At 38.4% G+C, this 16,705-nt stretch overlaps 1 protein-coding gene and 1 long non-coding RNA gene across 3 annotated transcripts in view; both read right to left on the reverse strand.

The window, feature by feature from the left end:
- LOC118170054 overlaps nucleotides 1–12,983 on the reverse strand; it is a 24,759-nt gene extending 11,776 nt beyond the window's left edge. Inside the window, exon 1 of the long non-coding RNA XR_004752470.1 lies at nucleotides 12,824–12,983. This is a non-coding gene — a long non-coding RNA (uncharacterized LOC118170054). The remainder of the gene's footprint in view (nucleotides 1–12,823) is intronic.
- The window catches only part of LOC118170053, a 359,390-nt gene that overhangs the window by 101,939 nt on the left and 240,746 nt on the right, over nucleotides 1–16,705 (reverse strand). The gene's annotated exons all lie outside the window — the stretch shown is intronic.

Below are 16,705 nucleotides of genomic sequence, written 5' to 3' on the forward strand. Positions count from 1 at the left end.
CCCCCCCCCCCCCCCCCCCCCCCCCCCCCCCCCCCAAAGGAAAAAAACACCCCCCCCCCCCCCCCCCCCCCGGGGGGGGGGGAAGGGAAAGGGAAAGGGAAAAGAAAAGGGAAAGGGAAAGGAAAAGGGAAAGGGAAAAGGAAAAGGGAAGACTAGTAACTTCCACCCTCCCAAACACCTCCAGGGAAAGCAGGGCCCCTGCACCACAGATCAGTTTACCCAGAACTGTGTCCTATACATGTTTTGCCATGGGGCAGAGGAATTGCTTTTAGCCCTTCACAGCCCAGGAGATATTTTGTCATTAGGGACATGTCAGGAGGGTGCCGTCTAATCACAATAATCACTGTGAACAGCAATAATAATAATAGTAATAAGAATATTTAAATATTTTCATCTTCAAAGCACTTTAAAAACATCTGCTAACAGATCTCCCCAGCCACTCTTTAAAAAAGACAATAATTATAACCCTGCCAACACTCAGGGATGGCAGGGACTTCTGTGGGGATTAACGATGTGTTCTCATCACAGCAAGACCATGTTGCTGCCATTTTGCAGATATGAAAACTGAGGCTCAGAGGAAACAGGTGGATCTTCCCATCACGCCATGAAACTACATTTTGCTGCTCTCACACCTCCTCCATCCTCCCACCTGCCATGAAATATTACACTTGGTAGAGAGTCAGAATAATCTGGGGAAATAATAAATTTCAGGAATACATGTTTGGGGATATATATTTAATTGGGATTTGCAATAACCCAGGATTTTATTTCCTGTGCACTCTCACCTAGGAGCTACATGAGAAAGACAGTGGAGGAAAAAAATAAAATAAAAATAAATAAAATAATAATACAATAATAATAATTTTTAAAAAAACACTACTGCTACTCATGACTTCTTTTCTTCTGGTCCAGGTTTGCTGTTTCCAGTGAGAAACTTGGAAATTGGACCCAAAAGGAGAGTTGTGACCTGTCTTTGAATGTACTTTCAAGTTTATTACAACAGCTTCAAACAACTCTACACCTCCCTTTAAGACTAATTAATAGTGTACATTCTGCAAGCTTCTTTATTTGCCTGCCCAAAAGAACAGCTATTTATTTTTAGGGAAACTTTTGTATCTATTAAGTTGTGGGCAATCCAGTTGTGTGCAAGGATGTCTCCAAAGCACCCTGTGCTAATGTTAGGTCAACCAAATTGCTGTGGGTGTGTGCAGCTACATAGCAAGTTCTCTTGAGTTCATATTGGTTGACTTTAGTTCTATTCATTCATTGTCTGGACCTAAATCTTAAACCATTTGAATCCAGGTTAAAGCCTCCCTGGAAGCAGGATCTCAGACAGGTGGATTGGTAGCAGCTGTCCCCTTCCCTAGGTAACATCTCCACCACCTCTTCAAATAGATACTGTCCCATTCAGACAGGGGGAATAACCTGATTTTAATATATGTATACATATGTTTATTAAATGTTAATAAATAACTTTGTTCAATTAGCTCAGGTTCTGAACAGGTTTACTTCTGTTGTAGAAGGTTGCAGTCCAAAGCCACAGCCCAATAAGAACCTGAAATCCCAGGGGGAAAACACTATTTAACCCCTAGTTCAACTCCTAATGAAAGGAAACATAGAAATGTAGCTATAATTCAAGATATTGTATGGAAGTCTGTTCAAAGTTTTTTCAAAAATATAAATTACAAGAGATTATTGATTTTTAAAAAGCTTACTTCAACAATCAGCTTTCTATCTCATTCTATTTCACTCTCTCTCGTTTATTCATTTCCTTATGTAAAAGAATTTAACCAAAGGAAACTAGCATTTTAATTCAATTTCTCCTATAAAATATATAATTTTATTTTGTCATAATGGCTGCTTTTATTTCCAGAGTCAGATTTTATTTAAATTTCAGTCCATTAGGAACAAAACTTGCCATTTTCTGATAAACAAAATCAGCAGGGAAGCCTCTTCAAACTAGGAATGTATTTTCTATCAACCTTTGTTCTAGCTGGTCTAAATGACAGGTATATTCCACTTTTCCTGTGTTTAGTTTTAAAGATTCTATGGGGAGGAGGGCGAATAAAGAGAGTGACATTTTTAACAACAAAACCAGCAATCAGAAAAGCAGCCCCATGACAGGCATATGGAAGAAATGGGGAGAAAAAAAAAATAGAAAAATAAAAAAATATATAATCCATCGCTTTGGACCACCAAAGAGGACTAATATGAGTCATTAACAGAAAACCGTTAATTTTCCTCCCTGCGACTGTTGTTTGCAGAAGTACTCAAACCTTTGAGATTCAGTCATTTAACTGTTTCTTGGTAGGCTGGAAATCAGACACCAAGGAATTTATTTAAAATAAAATTATTAAAAAAAATAGATATTAATGCATAGCTTAATTAAAAAATATGAGGTTGATTGTTTAAAGCAGCATTTAGCTCAGTGAAAAACTGAATGGTGAGCTGACAGCTTTCCCAAGCAACAATGACATCTGTGGTGTCACGTCCTTTTTCAGGGCATGAAGTGACAGAACAAGGGGTATTGGTTTTAAATTGAGAGTGGGTAGGTCTAGTTTAGATATAAGTATGACATTTTCACTGCAAGGGTGGTGAGGCATTGGAGCATGTAGCCCAGAGAAGCTGTAGATGCCCCATCCCTGGCATCATTCAAGGCCAGGTTGGATGGGGTTTTGGGCAATTCGGTGTCATGGGAGGTGTCTCTGTCCATAGCAGGGGTTGGAACTAGAGTCTTTAAGGTCCCTTCCAACCTAAGCCATTCTAGGATTCCTCCCCTCTCACTTGGTGACTGCAGTTTCAAAAATCCTTAATTCACAAGTCAGGGAACGGAATAAATTAGACATGCTTTGAGCAAGTCTAAGAAACTGGATTTCTCCAAATCTCACCAAACCTGAGCAGTTTGCAGCAGCAGCTACCAGGTGCTTCTGATGATGTGGAAATAGGAAACTGCCACAGGAGCTAAGGAGAGCAGCAGGAGTGGGTTCTTAAGTGCATCTGCCTCTAAAATGTTTCCTGACCTCTGAGCAGCACTCCTCCTGGGCACCAGTAATGATCAAAATTATAGATTGAGCCTGTAGGCCATAAACCAGTTTCTTTCAGTTTTTGTTTTTTTGGTTTTGTTGTTTTTGTTTTCTGTTTTTGTTTTTGCAACCAATAGCTCCTCTGCAGGTCATTACTCCATGTTTTCACTGTAATAAGGAAAAAAAGGCATTTGGCTATACCTAGACTGTACTCATCATTCCGAGTATGATCCACCAAAATCCCCAGCAGTTCAATGTCTGACAACACAGGCTTTGTTTCAGTCAGTATCTTTTCTAGCACAGATTTTCTCATTTAAAACGTCCAGATTCTTCTGATCTTTGTTTTGTTTTTTACTCACTGTGACATAAGAATTCATGGGGTATTCCAAGAGGAAGGGGGAAAGGCGAAAAACCAAGGAGTTATTTCAATCCTAAGAGACTTAAAGGATTATTTCCTTGTAAAATACAAATGACAGTTTTCCTGTAATGTTCCTCCTACATAATGCACATGTTAATCCTTAATTTCCTCCACCAGATGCAGTGTAATCCTCCTCCTGCAGACACCCCAGCAAAACTGCTGCTGAGAAAACAGGAGCAAGAGCTGTTCCTCCGTTCAGACATGGCAAAAGGCAACTTCCCCGTCCAACTTTCTGGGTTATCCTTGAAGGCAATCATGCAGCCCTAACAGGGAGTTACAACTCTTTCCTCTTTAGAAAACACCTAGGTTGCTTTTGGTACTTGCTTTCAAATACTTGCCTACTTTAAAGTTTGAGAAAAGAGTTAGCCAGAGCAGTTATTCCTTGAACCTTTGCAACAAGCTGCAAGGAAATATACGTTAATATATAGCAGAGATTTCGATGATTGTGTCACAATCCACTCGTTTAACAGTTGCTTTTTATCACTTTTTAATGATTTGTCATGCAAAGAGACCGTGCTATTAATCATATGCAGGTTCAGTAAATTAGCTTGTAAATAACATCTTTAACATCTTTAAATAGAAAAGCAAATCCGAGGCATTTAGAAACAGATCTTTCACAAAATAATAATAATAATAATAATAACATGCACAAAACAAAAAAAACAACCCCCTGCAGTAGAACCTAAGTTGAATGAAAAAAATGAAACCAATGCTTGGTCTTCAAAATCCAAGAATTTGAGTACCGTGACTGAAAAAGAAGAGGAAGAAAGCCAGGTGGGGAGACATAAAGGCTGTGAATGGGCTTGCAGAAAGGACAGAGAATCTCCTGGTAAACCACACAAAAGTCCACTTTCAAATTATTGCTGCCCGTTATCATTAAGCCTCTGTATATCATTGGGTATTAGTTCCTCAGAATAATTATTCCTCAGCCACTCTTGTACATCAAGTTATTCTCCCAGCTATAACGGAAAGAATAATTACCTTCCTAATTAGTTCTACCTACGGTATGAGTTCCCATTAATCTGGTAATGATGTTAAGAGTGGAACCGGTTTGGGGGATTTGGGCTATCACAGAGAGTGAAAATCCCAATTTTCTCAGTGCACCTCAGCCCTGTTTTTGTGGCACTGGCGGGACAGCAAGACCAGAACCTGCTCCTTGGCCAGGCGGTGGGACACGATCCAAGGGGAAGCCTGGCTCCAGCATGGTCCAGCCACATCTGTCTCAGGGAGAAAAGCTCCTGAGCATCCTAGCAAAGCCTGATAAACCTTCCTCTGCCTGGGGCGTAAGTGCTGCTTCCCTACCCCAAATCTATGAGTGATCTCTAAGCAAGGAGTTAAATCCTCTCTCAGTTCACCCAACACCAGACTGTTGGCGAAGATTTTCGGAAGAGAAACACCTGCTTCACAGCCACTGTAGGAAAAAGAAATATGTTCACCTACATATTTCCCACAAACATCAAAATATCCTGTATGCACAGGGAAGTACCTTGTATATTTTATATGCATCAGCGTATCCTGTGTTTTTTTCCTAAAGATACCTGACAGAAAAAAAAAACAAAAACTCAAATGATTCTCCCTTTGTACATACAGTGGATTTTTTCTACTTTATTTTATATTTCTTAGCTAATTTCCTCTATGTCTTTGTTTTTTCCTGTTTGATCACTGTAGGGAGAAAAATCCACAGATCCTTATAACAATCACCCCACCCAGCTGCTTCACTTATCATCTGCTGAAGTGACGGTAACGAGGTGTGGAACAATTTGCTTGTTACCTCTTTGGTCTGTCCTTGGGACAGATCCAGCACCTGCAGAGAGCTGCAGCCCCTGCCCCACCGTGAGGGCTCGATCCTGTGGTGGTTGTCGTGCCCACAGCAATTGGCCTGGGTTTCACTCTGTTCTCACTGACTAAGTCTTCTAGTGGTAATCATCCTTTCCAGGCCAAGTGTGAAGAACTTAAATCTCATCTACTTTTCCTAAACATTTTCAAAAAGGCTCAACAGCGAAGCTTCAAAGACCTGCTTTCTCCTGCTCCATTTTCTCCAGCTTCATATTCATATTCAGGCACACAGGAAGCCTGCAGAAAAGAAGCCCCAGAAGTTTGGTTTCATCCAGGTCTTTGCATGTGGCTCTTGATGGAGCCTTTAAAGGCCTCACCACCTCCCTCTCCCCACAACAAGATCCTGGCACTCCTGTGTGCTCCCCACGCGCACCCCAAGACCAAGGGCTTGGCTGGGTTGTAACAGCAAAGCAAGGAGGATTTGTACGGCCACTTGTTAGACCTTGTGCATTCCACAGCTGAAGATTGCAGGCAGCAAATAATTTAGTTTTGTACGTAGAGGCATTTACACAGTTATCCAAGAGATCCTGGTGGTATCTGTATTCCCTCTTCATCTTTATAAAATATACTCAAGCAATACATATTGCAAAATACTTGTCTCGAGTAATTAAAGTGTAAACAGTAATGCTAAGACACTGCATTGTCTAAAGCATGAATTCAACATTCCTCTAAGATTAATGTCCTGTTCCTGTAACTTGGTTGTTCTTGGTTTAAGTATTCAACATAATGCTACTCATTACAGAGAGCAGTGACATCTATATCCAAGGGGGAAATATGGTTCAAGTCAGCTTTCGTGTTTAAATATTAGTAGTAAATTCAAATTCAATTTCACATGATCAGTGTATGTGACACTAACTACATCAAGGTAGACTTGGGGATTTCTCAACTCTATATTGAAGAGAATTACATGACTGAAAACTAATTAGGGAAGCGCATAAAGTGAATTTATTTAGTATTCTCTTGTATGTAGTTAACTTAAAGTAATGTATCAAATTTCCTACAGAAAAAAATGTGGCTACATAAAACTGAACAAAATGCATCAGAAATCAGATCAAGCAAATTATCCTTTTCTTTTAAAACTGAAAATGCTTAAGCTGTAATGAAAAAAATCATAATAGGAGGAATTTTTCCTGTGGAGAAGAGGAGAGTTCTGGTACCACATCTCACACAGGGATAAAGAAGCTGCTGCAATGCTGAAAAAAAAGCAGCCAGATCTTTGTCTCCTTTAATCAAACAGCACCTGAATTTTGCCTCTTGGAGCACCCAGATGCATTCCTGCAGCGGCAGTGCCCTGCACTGCTGGAGCAAACCCAACAGCTGCAGTGCAAGCCGAAGCGCAGCACCAGCATCCTGCACAGAACAGGATTGTTTCACGGCAAAGCAGAGTGTTCAAAATGAATGTGCACATCATGCTAAAAAACAGCCCCCAACCTCTGATCTCACTCCCCACACGGACCTTTTCTCCTATCTACATCATGTATTTTAGACAGAAGCATCTCCCCTTTCATCTCCTCCCCTCTACAGCATGTACCCCATGATGCAGCTGGCCTTTCTGCTGCCTCATTCTTCCCAGTTAGCTTTTTTTGTCAATTTTACCTTTTTTTTTGTTTTTGTTTTACCTGCCAGGGAGTCAAAGACCAATACTGTATTCTGAACACATGGCACGAGCAACAAAATGCTACCTACAAACGCATAATAAATGTTTTATAATGCTTTTGCTGCGTGTTATAAATGATAAATAGATGACAATAGATGTCTTATAAAGTATTCATATGCCATTGTAGTTATTGTTGTGCTACAGCTTTGAACAAAGCATTAAAGCAAACGTGAGTCTAAGTGCTGGTGATGATACACGTTAACAAAGTCATTTATGATAAATGGCCAAACCTGTGAGGGTCACGGACACATTGACAAGCATTATATAGGTATTTTTGCCTGAAACGCTTTTACTCTATTTTTACCATTGAAGTGATCACCCTTTAACAGCAGCAGCAACAACAAAAATGTTATGAGCTGGAAATAAACAAAGAAACCTGCTTGTCCTGAAGGCAATGACACCAGAATATGAAGGTGATGTGCCTGAGGAGCAGAACAAAAGACCTAATCACATTCAAGAAGTTTTGGCACTGCAAGAGGGTAATTAACTTAGCTTCAGCCTGGGTTTCCAATGCTCTTCCTAAGATGAAGCACTTTTTGCAGTCTATCAGAAACTACAGTAGGTATTTTGTTAAGCATTTTATTGAAGCATTCCAGTGGCATCTGTGGTTAAAAGCCACTTACAAATACATGGATACGGGAGTATTGCACTCACTGTTTTTTGTGGGAAAACCCCAACATGCAACAGCTGGCCCCTGGAATGTTGCTCCAAATACTGCCTATACACCCAATAAAACCACTCAGGTTCAGTCATTGATCAAGTCAGAGGAATCGGACAGGTTCAGAACCTGTCTGCAAACTTTCTCTCAAACAAGTAAGCAAAAACCCAAACTTATCTCTGCATACTGCAACCTTGCCCTTGGGAGAACAAGAGGAAACCTCAGCAGAAGCTGCTGGGAAGCACCACACTCCAGGAACACTCACTTCTTGCCCTGACATGGAGGGCCACAGGGTGATTAGCTCCACTGTAGAAATCTGTTGTAGACAACAAAAGTCAAATAAGGCAAATCCTACCCTGGGGGATAAACTATTTTTTTATTTATGCATGCTCAAGGAGGACTAAAGTGATGAGCAAACAGATTCTGAGGACACAGTTTTAAGCTGTGTTGACTGTAGAGCATGGAGAACATCCTCTTGTATCAGGACATGAAGTTGCCCGTGGGTGGGTAGTCAAATTCTGTGCTCTGCCTGCCTAGGAGCATGCTGCGGGGCCTTCGTGTCCCAGAAGCTGGGTTTCCTTACTCGTGTATCACTTTTCTTGAGAGACAGAAGCCTACAAGACTTGCAGTGATACAACTATTATATTCATCAAGAATACTAAAAAGTAAATTTAAAGAGAAAATCATTGGCCAAAAATAGGTGGTGAATGGAACAGGGAACTTTGAAAAGAACACAAACAAACACGACATATAACTGTTTTTAATGCAATCACTTCGCAGATGCCTCATAGGTCGTCTCAACATCTATGTACTTCTCTGGTAACTTCAGTGTGTGTTATACAAACATAAGAACGAATGGGCTTTATCTTCTATCTAGCACAGGAAATGTCCACACAAGATATTTTTTCTCTCCCTCACAAATTAATTTTCCTGGGATTTTTTGTTTCAGATCATACTTTTCACTGCACCACTGAGGTTAGTATCTGTAAAATAACATTCAACCTTTATTTTTTGTGAAGTATGGGAAACTATGGCAGCTTTTTATTTATTTATTTAGTTAGTTAGTTCATTCTCCATTTAATTTATATGCCATTTGTATGACATCAATTTTTGCCATGAATTTCCCCATTATTTTTTTTTTTTAATAAAGATGTCAGATGGCAAAAATTATGGTCCATAGCTTTTAGGGCATGGGTCTCAGCCACTACTGATGGTTTCCATACAAAGTGGTAGGAGAGGGGAAAGCAAGTATCCTACACCCTACTCTACCAGCTCTGCTGTGAAGTCCCTTCCGTCTACTGAAAAACTTAAGTTTCCATTAAAAAGAACTTTTTCAAAATGCTTTCAGGGCTATGCTTTGAATACAATCTGATTCAACATTGGATTTGTGGATAGAATCAACAGATGTAAGGATAGAAGACTGTTCTTAATTTCAAAATACCCCATCCTAATCCCACATAACCACACAGCAATGCCAAAGGATGGAATGGGGTATAATTTTGGAGCCTATCTAGCTGGGGAAAATGGTGATAAATAAATAAATGTAAAACACATCCACAGAAAGAAACACCAAATATCAGCATTCATTGCTATGTATCTCATTGCATGCGGCTTAAACATTTACCTAGCTCAAGCACTGCACATTTTTATCTAATTTTTCATCCCGCAGTTTTTCACTGCATGTTGTACCTCTTGAGATAAGAAACAAGAGGCTGGTCAACCCAGAAAATGTGATCTATATAAAAATGATAATTTCAATAATTGAGATGGTTTAACCTAAAGGAAAGCATAAGCAATAATAAGTCTGTACGTAGATGGTTGGTAGCAGCAAAGAAATTGCTGTGTTCGTCCACTTCAAAAAGAATAACTAGTAACTGGCTTGAACTGCTGAGAAGAGGATTTTGATTAGACATTAGGAAAAAAAAAAAAAAAAAGAAAAAAAAAGCCTATAGAGATTGCAGAAACTCCATCAACGGAGATTTAAGGAACAAGTTAGACAAGTGTATGTCATAAACAATTTAGGTACAGTTGATCCTGCCCCCCAGCTCTATTTTCTATAATATGCTCTTTGCTCTCTACTTGTATTGTTAATTCATACTTTATTTTCACCATGACTACAGTGAGAATATATTTGTATTGTGAATATTTTGTACTATGAAATATATTCAATATTCTTATTTTTCATAGTGCTTTATTTTCTAAAACTTCAGTCATCGAAGAATTCACTCAGTATTTCAATACAAATAGTCTTCAGAAAAGCAAAATAGTGCATTTATATACAGATTTCATTTAATTGATAATAAATACATAAAAAAAAAAAAAAAGATTTTTCAATTTGACACACACACAAAAAAAGAACAATCTGAATAGAATGGGTTAATGACATACTAAAAGCACTAAGATACAAAATCAAACTGGTATCAGATATCTCAATGCCTGAAGAGTAGACTTTCCCTCCTCTGATTTTTTAAATGATCCTAAAAATAAATAAATAAATAAAATAAAAAATCCTGCTGAGGAGAAGTCCCCCTGTCCTAATTTAAACCAAAGAGGTAAATGAAGACACAAAGATGGAGATGATATAGTTTTGATCGAAAGACAATTATTAATTTCCATAATGATTACACATAAATTTATCTACATGATGTATTACTTTTCATCAATGATGGCTAAACCAATCTTGGAAGTAAGAGACAAGTGAAACTGCAATGCAAACTGAAAACTACCCAGATTTTTTTTCTGAGTTTTGAAATAATTTGGATGACCTTCTTGGGGCATTTCCAGAAATAGAAATGTCCAAAACTCAAGCACAGTGAAGAAAGCAAATATTCATGTGGCAGCAAAATCAAAAATAGTCATGGAGCTTTCAAAACCTCCTATCATCATTTCTTTAACCTTGTCCCTCTTGCCTGTGCAAATTCTTATTCTGCGATCCTCCAATCCACCCAAAATGTTGGCATCAAGCAAAATTAATGGCACTTTAATGATGCGCTCGTAGCCATACAGACCTCCTTCAGCTGGAACTACTTCAAATCAAGCTCTCCATCCTTCCTTTCTAGGCTTTTCAAAGTCTGTCTCACTTTCCGATTTTTTCTGCTTGCCTAACACATTCCATTTTGGAGTCAGCGCTGAACATTGTTTCCTCTTCATTTTTTTCTGCCTGTCTGTTTAAAAATAATAATGACTATAAAATCATCTTTTGTCCATAGAGGCCATTATACTTAGATTTCCTCTGTTATTTCTGTATACCGTACAACTTGTCTCCTTCCTACCTAACCCCATCCTCAAAGCTAGATGACTGTTGCAAACACTCCAACCTACTGGAATGTAAGTAATAAATTTAAGCAGTGTATTTCTCTTATTCTTTGTACTGTGGTCTACAACAGAAGTTACACACGAGAAATGCCTATTAAATATATATATATATCTCACAGATAAATTAGAATGTCTTTTTTTTAAAAAAAAAAAAAAAACAATCCTCTCTCTTGATACTCCCAAATGCAGCATTTGCTTTACAAACTAATTCTTGCATCCTACTATTTAAAATTATATCAATTTAGCTGAAGTTTAGAAAAAAATAAGCTGATAACTTCATCTCTAATGTTCTAATATAATAATCCCAGTGTTTTGTAATGACGTCACATGAAACCATATGGCAAAACGGAGTGTCATGTGTCTGTTTTGCTCCATTTCCCTTTGTCTTATTAATCAGAACATATTTCTACTTTTTCTTTTTTTTTCCACTTTTTCTACTCTGTACAGATAATTCAATACATACAGCCCCTTTCGCACTTTATGATTTATCTCAACTCTAGACTTTCACTATTCTGTCAGCTCATCAATAAAATCAGCACACACTCGGTCTTCCTTATTTATTATACTATTTTAGATGTGTGATTGGATCATAATTAATTCCAAGAACCCATAAGAAACTTCAGTTACAGTGCAGTGACACTTCAGCCAAAACGAATATTTTTTTTATCATCTCATTTTGCTCGAAGTTTTTATGGATCAAAATGTTTCTTGCGAGCAAAAGTTACTTCATACGTATGAACAGAACTGTTACTACACTTCAGCCTCACGTGTAATGACTTCTTCAGCCAGATCAAACAGGCATATTATTTGTCCTGAACATTTCTGGGAAATAAAACACCCTGCTTTCAGTCCAGCCTAGAAAATGTTTAGGAGATCTGAGTTGGCCATCCAGACTTTTCCTTCAGCTCCCATCCTGCTTGTGCCCAGATCTCTGCCAGCATCTGCAGAGACTCACATCCTTTCTAAGTAGATGGAGGCTGACTGTTAGCATGTAAGACTATCCAGTACGAGGTTTCTAAACTAATCTGCTATTCCATTCGGAAAAATAAACTTCTTTTTCATAACTACGTTTTTGTTGACTGTATACCCACCTCACCCCCCAACCACAGATAGGAATATTGCTCCCAGCATAAACTCTTCGGGGTACAAACTGTGCTTGCATCTATATTTGAAATTACCTAGCACATTGCAGCATTCCCCAAAACAAAACAATAATATTCAGACTAGAGAATGTGCTTCTCCAGCATAAAGCATCTGGTTTCACAGTTCATTAGAAGTTTCTTTTTCTCTTATGGCTTTGTAGATAACTTTACGCACACTATTTAGAGCCAACAGTAAATTGGCATTTCCAGAGACACAATCTCAACACATTTCAAAGCTAGGGCAGACTTGGTGCTGGATATATCATCTTATGCCCCACTCTCTTATTCTCCTGATAATGTTTCCTACATACAAGAAACCGATGCTCTCCATACTCTTTAATGGTTGCTTTTCAGGCTACCTTTTTAACAATTTCCTCTCCCTTTTATACCCTCCACTGCAAGCTATTCAGATCTCTACCGAGCAGCACTGTCCACGCAGATGGAATTGAGCTATTCATTTCTGGAGCTTCGTGAATTTAGGTCTCCCTTCAGTCTCGTATTTGGGTATAAATGATGTAGAGAGTCCCTAAACCTGGGGATAGACCTGATTTATCTGTTAGCTCTTAGGTATACTTTATTTCCTCCAGTCCTGATGCTTTCGGTGAAAGACCTCTCTTGCTATCGATCACCTTTTACAAATTCCTCTTAGCAGCTCTCCTGCACTCTGCAAACAAAGAATCACCAGAGAATCCTAGAAAGGTTTGGGCTGGAAGGGACCTTAAAGCCCACCTGGTTCCAACCACCTGGTTCCAACCCCCTGGCTCAGGCAGGGACCTCCCCCAGCCCAGGCTGCCCAAACCCCATCCAGCCTGGTCTTGTGCACCGCCAGGGTTGGGGCAGCCTCAGCTCCTCAGGGCAGCCTGGGCCAGGGCCTCACCACCCTTATAGTACAGAATTTCTTCCTTATATGTAATATAAGTCTACCCTCTTTTAGTTTAAAGACGTTACGACTTGCCCTGTCACCACACTCCCTGATAAAGGATCCCTCTCCATGACATGAACACCGCCTTGAAAACTGCAGGCCACAGGGCTCGACGGTGTTTCCATGCTGTGCTCTCTCTGATAACAAATTATTATTGCAAAATAACCCAGATTATTACATAAATGATCATTCCCTTTATTTATCACTCCTCTTAATTCTTCTGTGATCTAAAAAGAAAGATTTTTATTATTTTCAGATCATTATTCACACTGTGGCAATGCATTAGGCCATGACTAGATCTCTATGAGGCATTGCTAAAAACATCCCAATTTCTTTTTGCAATCAGTTTACCGGTTTTAAATCTGTTTAATATAGGCTACACTAATTTTATGTCCTAATTTTTCGTATTGAAATGTCATGCAGTACTAAGTCAAGTATAGGATTTTAAGTATGTTATGACAGCTCAGCAAGCTTTATCAGTCCCTTTAGCTCAGATCTTTGCTCCCAAAGCCTGAAATCTTGGAGCTAGCTGGCTGTCAAACTTTTCCTTATAGCTGTAATTTTTATCACAACCAGTGCCAAGACTTGCCCTTATTTGAAAGCAGTTGAACCTGTGTCTTATATACAAATCAAATAAGGGATGCTTAAATAAAATTCAATTAAAATTCAAGGCTATTTATTTGTTGGTTGGTTTTAGTACACTATATCCTGGCAGAAACTGTTCCCTTATGGGAAAAGACCATTTCTCCCAGAAGATAATTTAAACTCTTTTTACAGGAAAATTACTTTCAGTTTCAAAGTAGTCCACCTTTGAAAATGGGTGGCATCAAGCGAGAATCTCCTTCTAACTCAGTCAAAGAGTATGAAGGTCTCTTCTAGACAGATTTTTAAATGCAATCAAGCATCTAAAAGTTCAGATTTTCTGTGCGTTTAAAAGGTTTTGTTTGAATTAATGACTTCCAGTTTCAGTGTCTGAGGGACACACATTAGTTGTGGTACTGGTATGCTTGTAGAGCTGCCAATGCACAGGAATTTTACACTCAGCTCCTTTAATTTTATTCATTTATATATTTATAGATATTTTAAAAATCTCACATGTGCATGAAAATTAGTTTCTATACCTGTTCCCATTACTGCTCTCCATTTCCCTGTTTTTCTATGAGTGTAGCTTTCTAGGAGCATAGCTTGCTCTATGAAAATAAATAAATAAATAAATTCACGTGATTTAACAGTGAAAGTTAGATATTTGGGGCAACCTTATTCTTCTCTCCTCCTTCCTTTTGACAAACAGACTTCACCAATGGTCTGCACATCTGGGGGCAGTGAAAGGCCTCAAATGGATATTTCCAGCAGGCAGCAACTCTCCCTGTTCGTTCCAGGTTCAGCATTTCTGTGGTTCTGTCCATTGTGAATAATACCTGTGCATGGATGTGCTACGGTGTCAGTTCTGGCGTCTCTACATGTTCAGCCAAGGATATATTGCTATACTTGCAGCCATTAGATTTGACCTTTAATCAGCAAAATGGAGATTTTTTTTCCCCAATCCCATTTAGAATATTCTTGGAGAAAATAGATGTGTCTTCCAATCACAGCCTCCCTTATGCTCCACTATTATACAAAATGGGCGCCAAAAGCTACACATCACTAGAAGATGATTATGATTTATCTGGGTATTTTGTTCCTTTAGTATATTATGCCAATTGTCCTAATTTAATTAAGTAATTTTGTTAATTTAACTTTGGGGTTAATCTTGCTTTAAAAACAGTTTTTGCTGAACTGTAAAGCTACACTAAGTTGACGCATTTCCCATTTTTAGACCTGAATGTAACTTTTTTTTAAGAAAAAAAAAAAAAGCCAACTACAAAAGTTTCTAGTATATCATCTGATCAATAGATACGAGTACCTTCATTTTTTAAATTAGTCTAAGGCTATTTTCCTTTTACTGTTGTATAAACAGGGAATTGAAGGGTAAAATAGTTAAAACTTAATGCTATAGTGCTAATGTGGCTTTTAAATCACGTCAGCAGCAATCACTGCATTATAATTAACAATTTATTGAACCAGCAATAAAATGAACATCACATTACTTCTTAAAGCAGCAGAATAAAATGGCTAATAAATAGCATAAGCCAGACAAATTGCAGAGTAATAGAAATTTTCTTAAGATTTATAGTGTGCAGAAAGATGGATGTGCTATTAGTAGGAGCTCCAATACTTGACAAAATTCTTTCGCAAAGACATAGTTACCATGCATGTCAGAGTTCACAAGTCTAAGTGGTTTATCCAAATTTCAACTCACTGCTATTACAGTGGAAAATACTCATTACAAGGTTTTGTAACTGCAAGCAATGTGTACATTTGCCAACATTCAAACTGCTACTGCCAAAAAGATACTAAAATATTTTATAAACTGTCAAATAACAAGTCTGCTAGCTTAATCTGAGTCTATTTTATACTTCACAGACGGTAAAAACTCCTGGGCCTGATCCTGAGGTCTTCACTCAGGCAAAACTTCCCTTGGCTTCCATGTTTAAAAGTTACCAGGAGTTTCTGTGCGCACGAAAGGAAGGATTGGGCCTCGCTTTAGAAGGAAAATTCATTAGGGAAAAAAATCACAGATTCTGTGAAGCTGGAAGCTCAGCTAAATACCTCGTCTCTATCAGGGCTGAGGTTACTGACAACGAAACCATGTTGTGTTTTAAATGTTCCTGCTGCTGACTTGTGTTGTGATTCGTCATGTCAAAGTGTCTCTCTTATGTTCTTATTTCAACGTAACAGATGCAGTTTTACATGACATGTCACAACATGGAGCATCAACTGGAAGGAGTCTAAAAGAGCTCTTTTCTTTTTTTTTATTTTTTTTTTCCAAAGGGGGAAAAAAGAAAAAGAAAGAAAGAAAGAAAAAAAAAAAACACTCTGTGCTTCACTGAAATGTGCTGCAAGGGAACCTGATATGCAAATGTAGTGAGCAGACAGCACATTTGGTCACTGGAAGGAAGGAAGGAACAGGGCTTAAATCTTCAGTTTTAAATTGAAATATATCCATCATTAAAGATTAATTTTATATACAAATTTTAACATGAAATCTGGAAATAATTTCTGCTAAATTAAGCTACTAAAACAATAGCAGCTGATAAGAACATATACATCTTTAACACAGCACTTCTCTCCGAACCCCGAAGACAAACTAAAATTAATTTACAGGTTAAGTATGTTGTCCGTTGCTTGACAAGATTACTATTCTACTGTTTTCTAAAAAAAAAAAAAAAAAAAAAAAAAAAAAAAAAAAAAAAAGTATGTCTGCTACTTATGGTGTATTTCCAAGAGTGTTGTGCTGAGGAGCATCACAAGTGCATGGTAAGCATGGTGCCTGGATATACTGGGTACCCTAAAACAATAATATAAAAGCTGGACCAACGCAGCTGTCTGATTAATGGGTAAGCACCAGACTAGCTGTACTGAAGTCATTATTTACACTAAAAGACTTGGGAGTTTGGTCTCTGGAGACCAAGGAATTTTACTAAGCCTCCATTCAACAGAGCTGTGCATAGAAAGAGGTAGTTCTGCCTTTATTAATTAATTCCTCTAACAAGGAGCCCCCTAAGAAAGAACAACAATTGCCTCCTTGAGACCCGTAAATTTTTCTCTGCCCTCCATCCCTGCTGAGTATGCTCATTTCCAGCTCATCCCACACCCAGACCTTTGGGGCTCCAGCTTTGTTGGTGCGGTGGTTG

This window comes from Oxyura jamaicensis, chromosome 7, assembly GCF_011077185.1.
Source record: "Oxyura jamaicensis isolate SHBP4307 breed ruddy duck chromosome 7, BPBGC_Ojam_1.0, whole genome shotgun sequence".
NCBI classification, from domain to species: Eukaryota; Metazoa; Chordata; class Aves; order Anseriformes; family Anatidae; genus Oxyura; species Oxyura jamaicensis.